General features: G+C 49.8%; 1 long non-coding RNA gene across 1 annotated transcript in view; it reads right to left on the reverse strand.

Annotated features, from left to right (window-relative positions):
- The window catches only part of LOC115301594, a 16,269-nt gene extending 2,819 nt beyond the window's left edge, over positions 1–13,450 (reverse strand). The window contains exon 1 of the long non-coding RNA XR_003913189.1: positions 12,656–13,450. This is a non-coding gene — a long non-coding RNA (uncharacterized LOC115301594). The remainder of the gene's footprint in view (positions 1–12,655) is intronic.
- Between the last annotated feature and the right edge of the window lie 1,499 nt (positions 13,451–14,949).

The raw sequence follows: 14,949 nt of genomic DNA on the forward strand, positions 1-14,949 counted from the left end.
GGGGGGGGGGGGGGGGGGGGGGGGGGGGGGGGGGTCCACCCCAGAAGGACCCAAGGCAAGGCCGCCCTTCTTAGGAATCTTTTCGTTTTGTTTTAGAGAGAGAGTGTGAGCAGGGGAAGGGGGGGGGAAGAGGGAGATAGAGAGAGAGAGACAGACAGACAGACGGAGAGAGAGAGAGGGTCAAGCAGGCTCCCCGCCCAACGTGGAGCTGGACGCGGGGCTCAGTCTCCCAACCGTGAGCTCATGACCGGAGCCGAGATCAAGATTCAGATGCAGCACCGGCGGGGCCACCCAGGCGCCCCCGCTGTTCTTGCAAATCTGGAACCCGTCCCAGCCGCCACCAAACTCCACTCCAACATGAACACACAGTGGAGAGTTAGTTCTGAGATGACAGCATCCCCACCCCCCACATCAACACGTTTCAGGAAGGTTGGTTGGCCTAAGCCCCAAACACCTACGGGGGGCTGCCCTCCCTCTTTGGGGTCCGTGTTTCCGGGGGGGCTCCGGGAGGCTTCCCTGACGTGCCCCCAGGAATGAAGCAGCAGCCAGGTAGGGGGTCACCCCCAGGCTGGAGGGCTCGCTTGTCTACCACCCTCTGCACGCCGGCCCCCACCACGTTGACCTCCCCCATCTCGGGATCCCCCCGTCCTGTTTCCCAGCGGGTACAACAGGGATGTTCGGCCTTCAGCCTTCCCCACCGGCCTATCAGCTTTCATGGACTGACTCTCTCTCCTTGACATCTGACCCCCATCCCTACACGTCCGACCTTTCTTCAAGAAGAGGAGAGAGACACGCCTGGTCTCCAAGTCTTTCTTCTGGATTTCAATGAGAACTGAATGATAGACACACACTTTTAGTCTGGGACCCATCTGGGCGAGAGCGGACGTGTCTACCCATCCCCAACAGGCTCCTGGCACTAAGGTACTCGACTCATTTTAAGAACAGGAGAGGACACCTGCCCTTGACCTTTAGGACCTATCCTACCTCGTATGTCCCCACGGGCAGTAACACTCCTCTGATGCAGCTTTCTGGGAGAGGACCAGGGGAAAGTGAGGCTGTGGGTTCTTAACTCCGACGTATGTCACATTGGCCAGCCTCAAGGCACGTTGCTTTCCTACCATTTTCCTTACGAGCCCCAAATCCTACAAAACTCTCGGGGACTCCCTGAATCCTGCATCTTATGTCAAAACTTCACCTCCTTCTTCTGACCCCATCAAAGGTGCATTACCCTGGGCCAGTAGCACAGGACCTAATGTCATGCTTTTAGCTGACTGACAGACAAGGACTTGTTAAAGAAAGAGGAGTGCGTAGGGAGAGCTGGATTTATTAATCAAGTAGAAATCAAAGTCCAGGCACTCTGAGGACTGTTTATTTAGATGCTGCAACAATAGTTCTAATGATGACTTCAAATATCTATTATGAACCAAACTTTGATAGCTTTTTTTTAAAACCCTGGCCTATTGTTCTTAGATGGCCTCTTTTATCTCCTGTACAAATGGTGGGCATCACATGACACAAAATATCCATTCCAGATCTAAATGCGAAAGGGCCCCCTCCCAAAGAATCTGATAGCAAAAAACATACAAGAACATATTGGAACAGACAAAAATGTCACAAAAAGGAAATAAAAGCATCTGCTCACCAAAGAAAAATTAGCAAGTTGGATTATGTTAAAATTAAGAACTTCTGGGGCGCCTGGACGGCTCAGTGAGTTAAGCATCCGACTTTGCTCCAGGTCATGATCTCAGGGTTCTGTGGAGTCAAGCCTTGCATTGGGCTCTGTGCTGACAGCTCAGAGCGTGGAGCTGCTATGGATTCTGTGCTCCCCTCTCTCTGCCCCTCCCCTGCTTGCACTGTGTGTGTGTGTCTCTCTCTCTCTCAAAAATAAATAAACATTAAAATAAAATAAAATAAAACAAAGAACCTCTGTTTATCAAAAGATGCCAAGAAAGACAATGAAAAAGCAAGCCACGGATTAAGAAAAGACATATGCAGTAGGTATATCCGAAGTACACGTGGATAAGAGAAAGGAGGCAAACTGCACAGAAAATGGGCAAGAGGTGTGGACAGGCACTTCGCTGATGAGGGGATGCAAAAGGTCAAAAGCACACAAAAAGCTTTTCAACATCACCATCATCAGGGAAAAGTAAACTAAAACTACAATAAGATACCACTATGCCAGGACCTCAATGGCTACAAGTTAAGTGGCTGATAACGACTCTTGACAATCTGAATGCTCCTGCTCTCCAGATGGGAATGTAAATTGAAGCAATCAATTTGAATTTTTTTCAATGTTTACTTATTTTTGAGAGAGTGAGAGAGAAAGACAAAGTGAGAGCGGAGGAGGGGCAGAGAGAGAGGGAGACACAGAATCCAAAGCAGGTTCCGGGCTCAAAGCTGTCAGCACAGAGCCCGATGTGGGGCTTGAACTCACGAGCTGTGAGATCATACTCTGAGCCGAAGTCAGACACTCAACCGACTGAGCCAGCCAGGCGCCCCAGATGCAATCATTTAGGAAAACAGTTTGACATTATTTCCCAAAGATGAAAACACCTATAACCGTGACCTAGACACTCAACTCCTAGGGATAACCCCAACAGAAATAGGTACACACGTTCACCAAAAGCCACGGCCAAAAACGTTCATAGGACTATTTGTAATAAACAAAAACAGGCTATGCAAGTGTTCGTCCCCAGTAGAACAGAGATATAAAATGTGGCACGTTCACACGATGAAAATCTACACAAATGAATCAATACATGTAATGGTCTAGATGAATTGTACAAACACGATACTGAATAAAAGGAACCAGGCCCCAAAGTGGATGTGACGTATAATCCTACATATGTAAAGATCAGAACCAAAAACCAATAATCTATTGTGTGAGAAGCCAAGCAATAGAAATGGTATGAGGTGGGCTTCTGGTGCTGTTGAGGTTCCCTTTCTAGATCTGGGTGTTACTGAAGGGTGTAGATAGACACACTTTTGAAAATTCGCTCAACTACATACACTTAGGATTTGTGTGGGCTTCGGTGAAAACTAGACCTCATTAGAGTTTTCAAAAAACATGTTGGAGGTGCGCCTGGGTGGCTCAGTCGGTTAAGCCTCCGGCTTTGGCTCAGGTCAGATCTCACGTTTGTGGATTCGAGCCCCGCGTCGGGCTCTGTGCTGATAGCTAGCTCAGAGCCTGGAGCCTGCTTCCGATTCTGTGTCTTCTCTCTCTCTGCCTCTCCCCCTCTCATGCTCTGACTCTCTCTGTATCAAAAATAAATAAAACATTAAAAAAAAATTTTTTTTTAAAACATGTTGGAGATTTTTTTCTCCAAATCCTTACATTTCTTAGGGATTTCTTTGGTCAAGAAGTTTTCCTTAGGCTCTTCCTGCTTTTACTGTCATTTTCCTTAGATTAGTTTTTGCTTCCCTGCGTACTGGTGACAATGTTTGCATACAATAAATGGTCGTGTTTTATTTCCCTCTTACAAAACGTTCTCTCGTGGCCTTCTCTTTGTAACATAGGAGGCTTAACTTCCCAGAGCAGGGAAGGGTGAATGTTTGGCCTCTTTATCAAGGTGAATGGTTTAAAACTGGGGCGGCTAGGGGGCACCTGGGTGGCTCAGTCTGTTGTGATCTCACGGTTCATGGCTTCGAGGCCCGTGTCTGGCTCTGTGCTGCCAGCTCAGAGCCTGGAACCTGCTTCTGATCCTGTGTCTCCCTCTCTCGCTGCCCCTCCCCTGCTCACACTCTCTCTCTTTCAACAATATACATAAAAAGATAAAATAAAATAAAACTAGGGTGGCTAGGGAGAAGAGGTATAGATTCTTCCTGAACTTCTAATGGAGGTCGAGAGGCAGCAACCCTGCCGTGGATCTACTAGGAAGGGAAAGGTGACCGCACCACTTGCGCCTCCTGGGCAGGGGCCAGATGGACAGTGTGGTAGCGATTCCGTGGAGCCCATGGTCAGTGAAAGCCAAGGTGAGGTGGCGCCAGCTGGAGAGCAATGTTCACACTCCGCCCAAGAGCAACAGAACTGGACCACAGGTTACCTGAGCAACCTCAGGGGTCAGCGGCGGACACCAGACGCCAGGGCCACGGCTGGCCGCAGTGGTCACCAGCCCACGCATACCAAGGGCCAGCACAAACAGCAATACCTTACGGTCACGTGTGGCCCCTTCCCTGCACCCAAATGCTCTGGTGGAGATAAGCTGCAGAGGTGAGTGGGTGATGGACTGAGTCATTTTGTCTCAGAGGCAGCCTGATGCAGACGGACCAGTCACATTCCTGGCTTGGACTGATCGTACTAGAATAGACTGGAATGTATTTGTTTCCATGTCACCTGACCAGTGGGACCTGGTAGGACCAGCTCACTTAGAAATAAATAAAGAAGCTATATTTCTTCAGCACTTCTGACAGTAATACCACTAAATTTGCAGCCTTCTGTTTCTCTTTTAATTTTCTTTGATGTTTCTTTTCAACATATTAAGCTTTCATTGGGGCTGAAAATAGCTCATGTTGGGAATTTTTCTAGGTATTTGAATAGAGGGTGAGCAGAAATCTCCTGGGATTGCAACTCCCCATAATCAGCCTTTTTTCTTTTTCTTTTATAGTTTATTGTCAAGCTGGTTTCCATAGAACACCCGGTGCTCATCCCCACGAGCGCCCTCCTCCACGCCCATCACCCCTTCCCCTCCCCCCTCCCCCATCAGCTCTCCGTTTGTTCTCAGTATTTCAGAGCCTCTCATGGTTTGCCTCCCTCCCTCTCCCTAACTATTTTTCCCCTTCCCCTCCTCCTGCTCCTCTGTTAAGTTTCTCCTGTTCCACATATGAGCGCAAACATATGGTATCTGACCTTCTCTGCCTGAGTTGTCTCACTTAGCACGACACACTCGAGGTCCATCCACGTTGCCACAAATGGCCAGATTTCATTCTTCCTCATTGCCATGGAGTACTCCATCGTGTATATAAACCACATCTTCTTGATCCTCTCATCAGGTGATGGACATTTAGGCTCCTTCCATGATTTGGCCATTGTTGACAGTGCGGCTATGAACATTGGGGTACATGTGCCCCTATGCCTCAGCACTTCTGTATCCCTTGGGTAAATCCCCAGCAGTGCTATTGCTGGTTAAAGGGGAGTTTTGTTGTTAATTTTTTTGAGGAACCTCCACACTGTTTTCCAGAGCGGCTGCACCAGTTTACATTCCCACCAACAGTGCAGGAGGATGCCCGTCTCTCCACACCCTCGCCAGCATCTAGAGTCTCTTGATTTGTTCATTTTAGCCACTCTGACTGGCGTGAGGGGGTATCTCAGTGTGGTTTTGATTTGTGTTTCCCTGATGCTGAGTGACGCTGAGCATCGTTTCATGTGCCTGTGGGCCATCTGGGTGTCCTCTTTGGAGAAGTGTCTGTTCATGTCCTCTGCCTGTTTCTTCACTGGGTTGTTTTTCGGGTGTAATCATCCTTTTATTAATTAGCAAAATGATTTAGTAGTTTCTCTTACTTTTTCAATTCACTCGTGATCCGACCATCTATCTAACCCACCCAAAGAATAGCCCCTTGCCAGGTTTTGAGCTAAGAGATGACCAGCAGTGCTCGCCATCAAGTTTAAGTGCAGAAGATGTGCAAACAACGAACACTGCTCCACGGTCACCTTTCCACGTGGCCACACGGGCGCGTTTTCCCTCTTGGTTCCTTCACACTTACCCGGGCGGCCATCGTCCAAGCCCTGGGTTCCTGAGCCATAGGACACGGTGACCGTAGTCTTTGAGAGCTCCCTCACTTTGTAGGATGTCACAGTGTACATCTGCTGCTCCAGACCCGGAATCAGCCATTTCTCTAAGGAACCTCAGTTCCCTTTAGTGAGAAATATATTTAGAAACCAGAATCTGGCCTCAAAGGGAGCAGCTCACTTCTTCGGGGTTGGTTACTATTTCCAGTTCCCTTGCGGGGACAGAGATGAGAGAAAGAACATCAGGAGAGGAGCAGATTTGGAAGGTAAAGGAGACACTAGTTTTTTCTCAGTTAGTTTCCCATTATCAACCATTGGTACTTTTTATTATCATAAGAAACACATCTCAGTGCTTTTACTTGTAGCTTTCCCCTCTCCTTGAATTCATTTGCTCGGGATAATTCACTTTTGTAGGTTTGTTTGGACAGAGGACAGGAGCTCTCCGGGTCTATCTCCGCAGAAGCTCGTCCTCTTCACAGGACCCGCTGCATGACTTGCGGCCCCTGTAAAACGCAATCCAGGCCCTGGTCCGAAAAGCAGTAAACAAGTTCCGTGAAGGTACTGAACTTGAAAGCTTTTAAAATGTCCCCCTCCATCTGTCCTGCTGTTTTTTTCTTTGCTGTTTGCCGTCAGGCCCCCCTAGGCACAGGGATGGTGTCAGGAGTGACCACCTCACAGGTGCCCACCGCGCTGTCCCTGGGCACCACATACGGACCATGCCAGCTGCTGGCTTCTCCCTCCAGCCAGCCCCCTGGATGGTGCCGAGGAGGTCCCCCTGCTGTCCCCCCGCTGCCCCAAGCCACGGGGACGGGCACCTAGGGCGCCGCGGTCTTCGTGCCAGGACTTGGTAGGCCCTCGATCCGGGGGTGGTGAGCCATCTGCCCCGTGAATTGCCTGCTGGACTCTGGGCGAGCTCAGCTCCTGCCAGGCTTTCCCGAGTCCCCCCGGGGAGTAGGTGCCCGACTCGCACCCTTTCCGTTCTAAGCCAAGGCCCCCGCCAGGGATGAGGGGGACAGTGGCGGCTGGGTGGGAGCGGGGAGGGGAGGCCATGGCGGGCCCAGGGCACCAGGGGACGAGGACCAGGCGGCGCGGGCCGGTCCCTGGGAGACGAGGCGGCGCAGCGGGGACAGCGCAGGGGCCACGGTTCTGAGCCTTGGTGCCTGTCCCACTGTCCATCGAATCTCATCTACAAACACAAATCCAAAGATAAAATTCTTAGGAATTTAAAGATGGCGACGGCAGGGCATAAAGCCCCAAACTCAGGGCTCTTCCAAGGTCCGGGGCCCATGTGACTGCCCTGGTCCTACGCCCATGAAGTTGTCCCTTCCTGTACGTATTCAGCAGCAGGTTTTAAAAAAACGATCAGGGCCCCTGGGGTTCCTGGAGACCCTTCCAAGGGTCCTGCGAGGGCAGAGCTGCTTTCACAGTAACACGGAGACAGATCACTTTCTTCACACTCCTGGTCTCGGAGGCTGCCTGACTGCGGGGGGAGCAGGTTCAACGCAGAGCAAAGAATCAGCTGTCTTCCAAAGGCCAGGCATTCAGGAGGTTTTTACAAATGTAAAACAGTATCACTCTTCACTGATCTCTGCTGTGAAAAATATAGTTATTTTTCATAAAAATATTTTACTGTGAAAGTTTTACATATTTATTTCTATATGTTTGTTTTTGTTGTTTTTTAAAATGAATGACTAAAGACATTTTACGTTTCCCTGTTTTGATTCTAACACGACACGTGGACGGGTATCACCCACTTCAACAAAAGCTCGTGTGGATCCCTAGCACTTTTTTTTTAAGTTTGTTTATTTATTTTGAGAGAAACAGGGATTACATACAAGTGGAGGAGGGGCACAAAGAGAGAGAGAATCCCCAGCAGGCTCCACCCTGCCAGCACAGAGCCCAAGGCGGGGCTTGAACCCATGAACCATGAGATCATGACTTGAGCCAAAACCAAGAGTTGGATGTTTAACCGCATGAGCCAGCCTGGTGCCCCTTATCCTCAGTCCTTTTTACGGCGAATACATTTCAAAAATCGAGGTTAAATCCACATAACATAAAGTTAGCCATTCTAAAGTGCATAATTTTGGGGGTGCCTGGCCGGCTCAGTTGGTGGAATGCACAGCTCTTCATTTCAGGGTCCTGAGTTCAAGTCCCACGATGGGCCTGGCGCCGCGTTAAAAAACAAAGCGACGAAGCGCCCAACCCTGTGGCATTGAGCACAACCGCTGTGTTGTGTGACCGCCTCTCTCCGCATTTACGACACTTTCATCACCGCACATGGAACCTCCTCCCCAGTAGGCAGTCACCCCCTGGCCCCTAGGAACCCAGTCTCATCTTTTGTCTCCATGGATCTGCCCACATTGTTGTTTCATATGAAGGGGATCATCCAACCTGTGACGTTTTTCACCGAGCACAGCGTTTGTGAGGTTCGTCCACACGTACCCAGACTTCGTTTCCGGGTACCCTCCGTTGTAGGATGCCCACTCATCGGACCATGGATACTTGGATTGTTTCCACCCAGTAGCTCCTGTGCATAGTGCTGTACAGACATTCATGTACAAGTGTTTATGAGGAAATGTGTTTTCAGTTCCTTGGAGGAGGACACCTAGAAGTGGAATCTTGGACAATTCTACGTTAAATTTTCCGAGGAACCTACAAACGGTCTTAGAGCAGCTGCCTTGCCCTTCATCCCCGCCAGCAGCGTAGCAGGCCCGAACTCTCCATGTCCTCCACTGTTGTTTTTTTCCCTTTTTCTTTTTTTATTGTAGCCATCCTAGCGGGTGTGAGGTGGCATCTCGCTTGTGGTCTTAATTTGCATTTCCCTAGTGATTAGCGATGAACATCATTTCACGTGCTCTCTGGCCACTTGTACATCTTCTTTGCAGAAAGGTCTACTCAAATCCTTCGCTCATTTTTAAATTGGGTTGCCTTTTTTTCTTGTAGAATTAGATGGTCTTTTATAGCGTTGTGACAGTTTTCTGGATTTTAGATACAAGACCTTTATCAGATATATGATTATCAAATACTGTCTCCAATTTTGTAGATTTTCTTCTTACTTTCTTGGTAGCGTTTTTTGATACACAAAAGTTTTTCATTTTGATCAAGTCTATTTGTTTGGTTTTTCTTTTGTCACTTGTGTTTTTGGTGCCATTTCTATATTGTGCCAAATCCAAACTTGTGATGATTTAACCTATGCTTTCTTCTAAGAGTTTTGTGGGTTTAGCTTTCACATTTAGGTCCATTTGGAGTTAGTTTTTAAAAATGTTAATTTATTTATTTTTTTATTTTTTTTAATTTATTATTTTTTGTTTTGTTTTTTGTTTATTTATTTTTAAGAGAGAGAGAGAGACAAAGCACAGGGGGGAAGACACAGAGAAGGAGACACAGAATCCGAAGCAGGCTCCAGGCTCCGAGCTGTCAGCACAGAGCCTGAGGCGGGACTTGAACCCATGAACCTTGAGATCATGACCTGAGCCGAAGTCGGATGATGAACCGACTGAGCCGCCCGGGCGCCCCAGAGTTAGCTTTTTTGTATATTGTACGAGCTGGAGGTCTAACTTCCTTCTTTTGCATGTGGAGAGCCAGTTTTCCCAGCACTGTTTGTTAAAGAGACAATTCTTTTCTCCATTGACTGGTCCTGGCACTTTTGCTGAAAACCAACTGACCAGAGATTTTTGGACTTATTTCTGACTCTTAACACTATTCCAATGATCTTTATACCTGCCCTTAACCCAGTACCTCAGGGTCTTGACTCCGGTAGCTTTGTAGTAAGTAAGCTTCCTTTTCAATTATTTTGGCTCTTCAGGGCCGCTTGCGATTCCTTATCAATTTCACCATCACCTGGTCAATGTCTGCAAAAAGGACCGCTGGGATTCTCCTAGAGACCGCACCCCGCGGGTGACCGTGGGGAGTGCTGCCGTCTCAGCAGTGGGAAGACGCCTGTAATCCAGGGACCAGGCTGGTTTCCATGTGTTTGTGTCTTTATTTTCTCTAAGCACTGTTCCGTGGTTTCCAGTGCACAAGTCACATACCAACATGGCTAAATTTATTCCTAAGTATTTTATTCTTTCTGATGCCATTATAACTGGAATGGTTTTTTTTTGTATTTTCATATGGCTTATCACTAGTATATAAAAATACAACTGATTTCTGAGTGTTGATCTTGTGTCTGCCAATGGCTGAATTCATTAATTAGCTCTAACAGTGTGTGTGTGTGTGTGTGTGTGTGTGTGTGTGTGTGTGTGTCTTCTTTGGGATATTCTATAGATGATGTTATTAGCAAAGATAATTTTACTTCCTCCCTTCTGACTTGGCTGCCTTTATTCCTTCTTCTTGCATGACTGCTCTGGCGAGGACTTCCTGTCCAGTGTGTTGACCAGCCGTGGTGACAGTAGGGATCTTGTGTTGTTCCTGATCTTAGGGAGAGCGTGTATGTAGTCTCTTATTATTGAGTACATTAGCTTTGTGTTTGTTGAGTGCTTTTATCACGAAAGGCTCATAAACTTTAAGAATGTAGAGGCGGGGCGCCTGGGCGGCTCAGTCAGTTAAGCGTCCGGCTTCGGCTCAGGTCATGATCTCACGGTTCCTGGGTTTGAGCCCCACGTCGGGCTCTGTGCTAACCGCTAGCTCACAGCCTGGAGTCTGCTTCAGATTCTGTGTCTCCCTCTCTCTCTGACCTTCCCCTCCTCATGCTGTCTCTCTCTGTCTCTCAACAATAAATAAAAAACAGAAAACAAATTTATAAGGAAACCAGAACGCAGAGGCGCCCTGCTGGTACAGAGGACTTGCCGAGAACCGGGGCCTCGGAAGCATCCGCTGGTTTGAGTCACGGCTCCCTCGCGTCCGCTTCACGACCTTGAACAGTCTGTTGAACCGTCCGTCCTGTGCCCCAGTTTCCTCATTTGGATAATGGAGAGGACAACAGGGACCTGATCTGCCGCCGAGAGTTAGGTGAAGGGGAGACGGATGAATGCCGTTAGAGCAGGCCTGACGTGGAGGCCGCGCTCAGCAAATGTTCGCAGTTATTCAAAGAAATGAACCAGTTTTTCAGATTGTATTTACATTCCTGTAATTACCGTGCAGGCGAGACGGTTTTCAAATTTTTGTCACAGTTGCGACTTCTTTCCCTTTCCATCTGTTCTGACTGTCCCTCTGTCCCCTCAGCCTCGGCGGCCTCACATGCTATTTTGATGCCATCCTCACTGAGCTACACGGCCCAGATTAGCCCGGTTTACACCGCGTTATCAAGGCCATTGTCGTGTTCATAAAAATAGTTCAGGGCTCTGAGGACATTCAGGAGCTGGAATCATCCGCCTCATTCGTTCTGAGCCTCCGAGAGGCCCAGAGACCCAGCAGCTGCCGAGACCGCCGCAGCGAGCTAAACCTGACCTTCCACCAGAAACATGCGGGCCAGAAATGGAATCCAAAACAGCGGGCCGGGTTTCAGAGGCCACGTGGCCAGGCCACACCGCCTCTCTGGTTCCAGGGAGGTAGACACAGAGCGAGGCCGACTGCGTGAACACATGTCCTTTGACTTCGCCCGCGTCTGCTCACGTCCCGCGGCCGGATGACGCCCGTCACCAGCAGGCTCTCGTGCCTTCAGCCTCGGAGCTGCCCGCCCTGACGGGGCTCTGGCCCCACTCCGTCCCCTTGCTACCTTGCTCGCTCGCTCTCTCTCTCTCTCTCTCTCTCTCTCCCTCTCTCTCTCTGGTGACTCGAACGTCTCCATTTCTACTGGCTCTTCTTCCCGGTACCCACACATGTCTGAGTGTGCCCAACAGAAAGGAAATGTCCTCAGCCCCATGTCAGCCTGGCAGGGTCCCCCTTTATCCTCCTTCCTGTCACAGAATCGTCGCTTCTTTGTCTCCTACCTGAGCAACAGCAGTGCGGCCTTGGCCAGCGCCCCACTGAGCACCGCAGGGCCGCTGACCGGCCCTCTTCCTGTCATTTCATTTGACCTCGTTGGACAGGACAGGTGACCGCCCCCTCGGCCGGGTTTTGTGATGCACTTAGGTGATTTCCCCCAATACAAGCTTCAACACTTTTCCTCAGGGCTTCGTCGTGCTGCTCCCTTCTTTCTCTCCCCTCCCCACACTCTCTCTGCACAGCCTCATCCGTTCCTGGGCTGCTGGGACTTCTCCACCTCAGTCTTTACGCCGATCATTCTTTTTTTTTTTTTTTTTTTTTGAGAGACAGAGAGAGAGACAGAGTGTGAGCAGGGAGGAGCAGAGAGACGGAGACTCAGAACCTGAAGCAGGTTCCAGGCTCTGAGCTGTCAGCACAGAGCCCGATTTGGGGCTCGAACTCACAGACGCAAGATCATGACCTGACCTGAAGCCGGACCCTCAACCGACTGAGCCACCCAGGTGCCCCTGATCATTCTTCTTAACGGGACATCTGTTTCGGACAAGCAAACATCTACTAGAAACCTCCTCCTACAGGCCTCCAAGCACATCGAACTGAACTGACAGCATCTTCCCTGGAAACTCCTTCAAGACATAAAATAAACTGCTGGTACCTGGCTAAAAACAACAACAACAACAACAACAACAAAAAACCAGCTGAAATCCTGGCAATCAAGTGGAAAGAATGTCTGGCTGTTGGACTTTAGCCTTTGGCCTCAATAGATCAGTTGATATCAGAATGCAGCAGAATTGTGCTCTACGTGTGGTAAAACTGGGTTCAGAGATGAGGGAAGCCTGGGGTCACACGGTCTCAGGGAAGGGTCCCACCAGCCGGTCCGCAGCCTGCTCTGGCAGAAAGTCCCCGCGCCCTGGTCCCCACGCCCTGGTCCCCACGCCCTGGTCCCCACGCCCTGGCCCCTGGCCTGGTCTGCTCAAGACTAATGGGCTGAGTGCAGGCAGCGCGTTAGCTGCACTAAGCTTCCACTTCATCTGCGAAAGAAGGGTAATAACACAGCAGCGGACCTACCTTAGAGAACCCCAAATTCGAGATTCTTCCATCAGACTCGCAAGAAATCGGAGATCTTATCCAGTATTGGCCTCTTCTGTCATTCAAAAGATACACAAGGCGTGGGGATCTGAGACCCGAAGTCTGGGACGTCCAGTGTAGCCAGATCCTTCCTCATGCCAGGAGGGCGCCCAGGCCTCTGCGAGCCGCACGCACGCAGGACGCTGCTCCCACCAGGGGGGAGGGGGGGAAACAGCTCCATTTCACACTCGGCCATTACACAGCTGAGGCTCATGTCTTCCTGGAGGCTGGGCCCAAGGAGGCCTGCAGTCCTTAACCAGTTAGATCCTGGCAAGTGCCTCGCAGAGATAAGGCCTTTCATTTCCTTTTTCACAGTAAATGCCCTCAAGAGGGATTTGGGAGGGAGCTGACTTGGGTCACTTCTTTGTGTCTTTTTGTTCTCCCTCCACCAGGGTCTTGAAGGCAGGAAACTTAAGACCATGACCTGCGTATTATCTCCTCTTTCTAGTCTGTAAGAGCTGATTTTATTTGGGCGGCAGCACCTGTAGGGGCTACCCAACTAAAATAGCCCCTCGGAAGGCAGGAGGACCGGTCCCCAGGCCTCCGAGGACAATGACAATTGGCTGAGGTCTCGCCATCCCCCGGCAGCCACTGGTTCTGAAGGAAGCTCGCAGCCAGCTTGGCCGATGGGATGCAAGAAGCCTGGGAGCAGGGCCCCGGAAGGATTTCGGAGCCCCGTGTACAGTACAAGCCGGGGGGCACCTGGGTGGCTCCGATCGCTGAGTGTCCACCTCTTGATTTTAGGTCCTGATCTTGCAGTTCATGAGTTCAAGCCCCACCTCGGGCTCTGTGCTGACCGTGCAGAGCCGGCTTGGGAATCTCTTTCTCTGCTCTGCCTCTGCTTCTCCTCCTCCTCTCTGAAAATAAATAAATAAACTTAAATAAATAAAAGCCAAGAAAGGGCTGTGTGTCAAGCAGCTTAAGGCTGAAAAGCCACTGTGCTAAGGATGCGGATTAGTAAGACAAGGGACCCCTGAGGGGTTCCATCCATTAAGCGTCTTACTCTTGGTTTTGGCTCAGGTCATGATCTCCTGGTTCATGAGTTCAAGCCCCGAGTCAGGCTCTGTGCTGACAGCTCGGAGCCTGGGGCCTGCTTCCGATTCTGGGTCTCCCTCGCCGTCTGCCCTTCCCCACTTACACTCTGTCTCTATCTCTCAAACATAAATACGCATGTTAAAAAAAAAAAGATCTAATATTTCGTACAACTACTACCTGACTGCTGTTTCTTCTTCTTTCCTTCCTAGTTTATAAAACTTGATTTTATTTGGAAAGCAATCAGCACAAGGGACGAGTACCGTCTTAGTCTTAGAGAAAAACAATAGGTTTCAATATGTCTCAGCCTCCTGGTTCCTGCTTCATTTCCTTCTTCCCAGCCAGCTGCCATTCCTTTTTTTTTTAATGTTTATTTATTTATTTTGAGAGAGAGAGAGAGAGAGAGAGAGAGAGAGAGAGAGAGAGAGAGGGAGAGGGAGAGAGAGGATCCCAAGCAGGCTCTGTACTGTCAGCACAGAGCCCAGTGTGGGACTTGATGCCATGAATCTCGGGATTATGACTGAACTGAAACCAAGAGTCGGACGCTTAACCCACGGAGCCACCCAGGGGCCTCCAGGTGCTATTCTTACATTCTCTGGTCCGTGCCCCTCACGTCCAAGTGGCCACAAGCCCTGGGGATCTGATTCCGAATCAGCGGCTTCTACTAGTCCGCATCTCCGCTTTGGGTCAAGACGCCTTTGGTTTTTGGCTTCCGTTGCGCCTGCTCTGCTCCCCCCACCCCTCCTCTGCACACCTAGCAGGGTGAGCTTCTAAGGCGGCCAGACTGAATATGCCCCTCTCCAGCTGGAAATCCGCATTAGTCCCTCTGCGCTCAGGGGGGCTGGCAGCCCCTACCTTGTGTGATGTTGTTTTCATCTCTGTTCCATTCCAGAGGTTCCAGGGAAGCTCTTTATTTATTTTAATTTTTTAATGTTCTTATTTATTTTTGAGAGAGAGAGAGACAGCGTGAGCAGGGGAGGGTCAGAGAGAGAAGGAGACACAGACTCTGAAGCAGGCTCCAGGCCCCGAGCTGTCAGCACAGAGCCTGACTCGGGGCTCGAACCCATGAACCGTGAGACCATGACCTGAGCGAAAGTCAGATGCTCAACCGACTGAGCCGCCCAGGTGTCCCAGCCACCACAGTCTTCTATGTATCTTTCAAATTTCTGGTCAACTAGGAGTACCCTTTTCTGTTTTAGGCA

The sequence above is a fragment of the Suricata suricatta genome, chromosome 9, assembly GCF_006229205.1.
Source record: "Suricata suricatta isolate VVHF042 chromosome 9, meerkat_22Aug2017_6uvM2_HiC, whole genome shotgun sequence".
Classification (NCBI taxonomy): Eukaryota; Metazoa; Chordata; class Mammalia; order Carnivora; family Herpestidae; genus Suricata; species Suricata suricatta.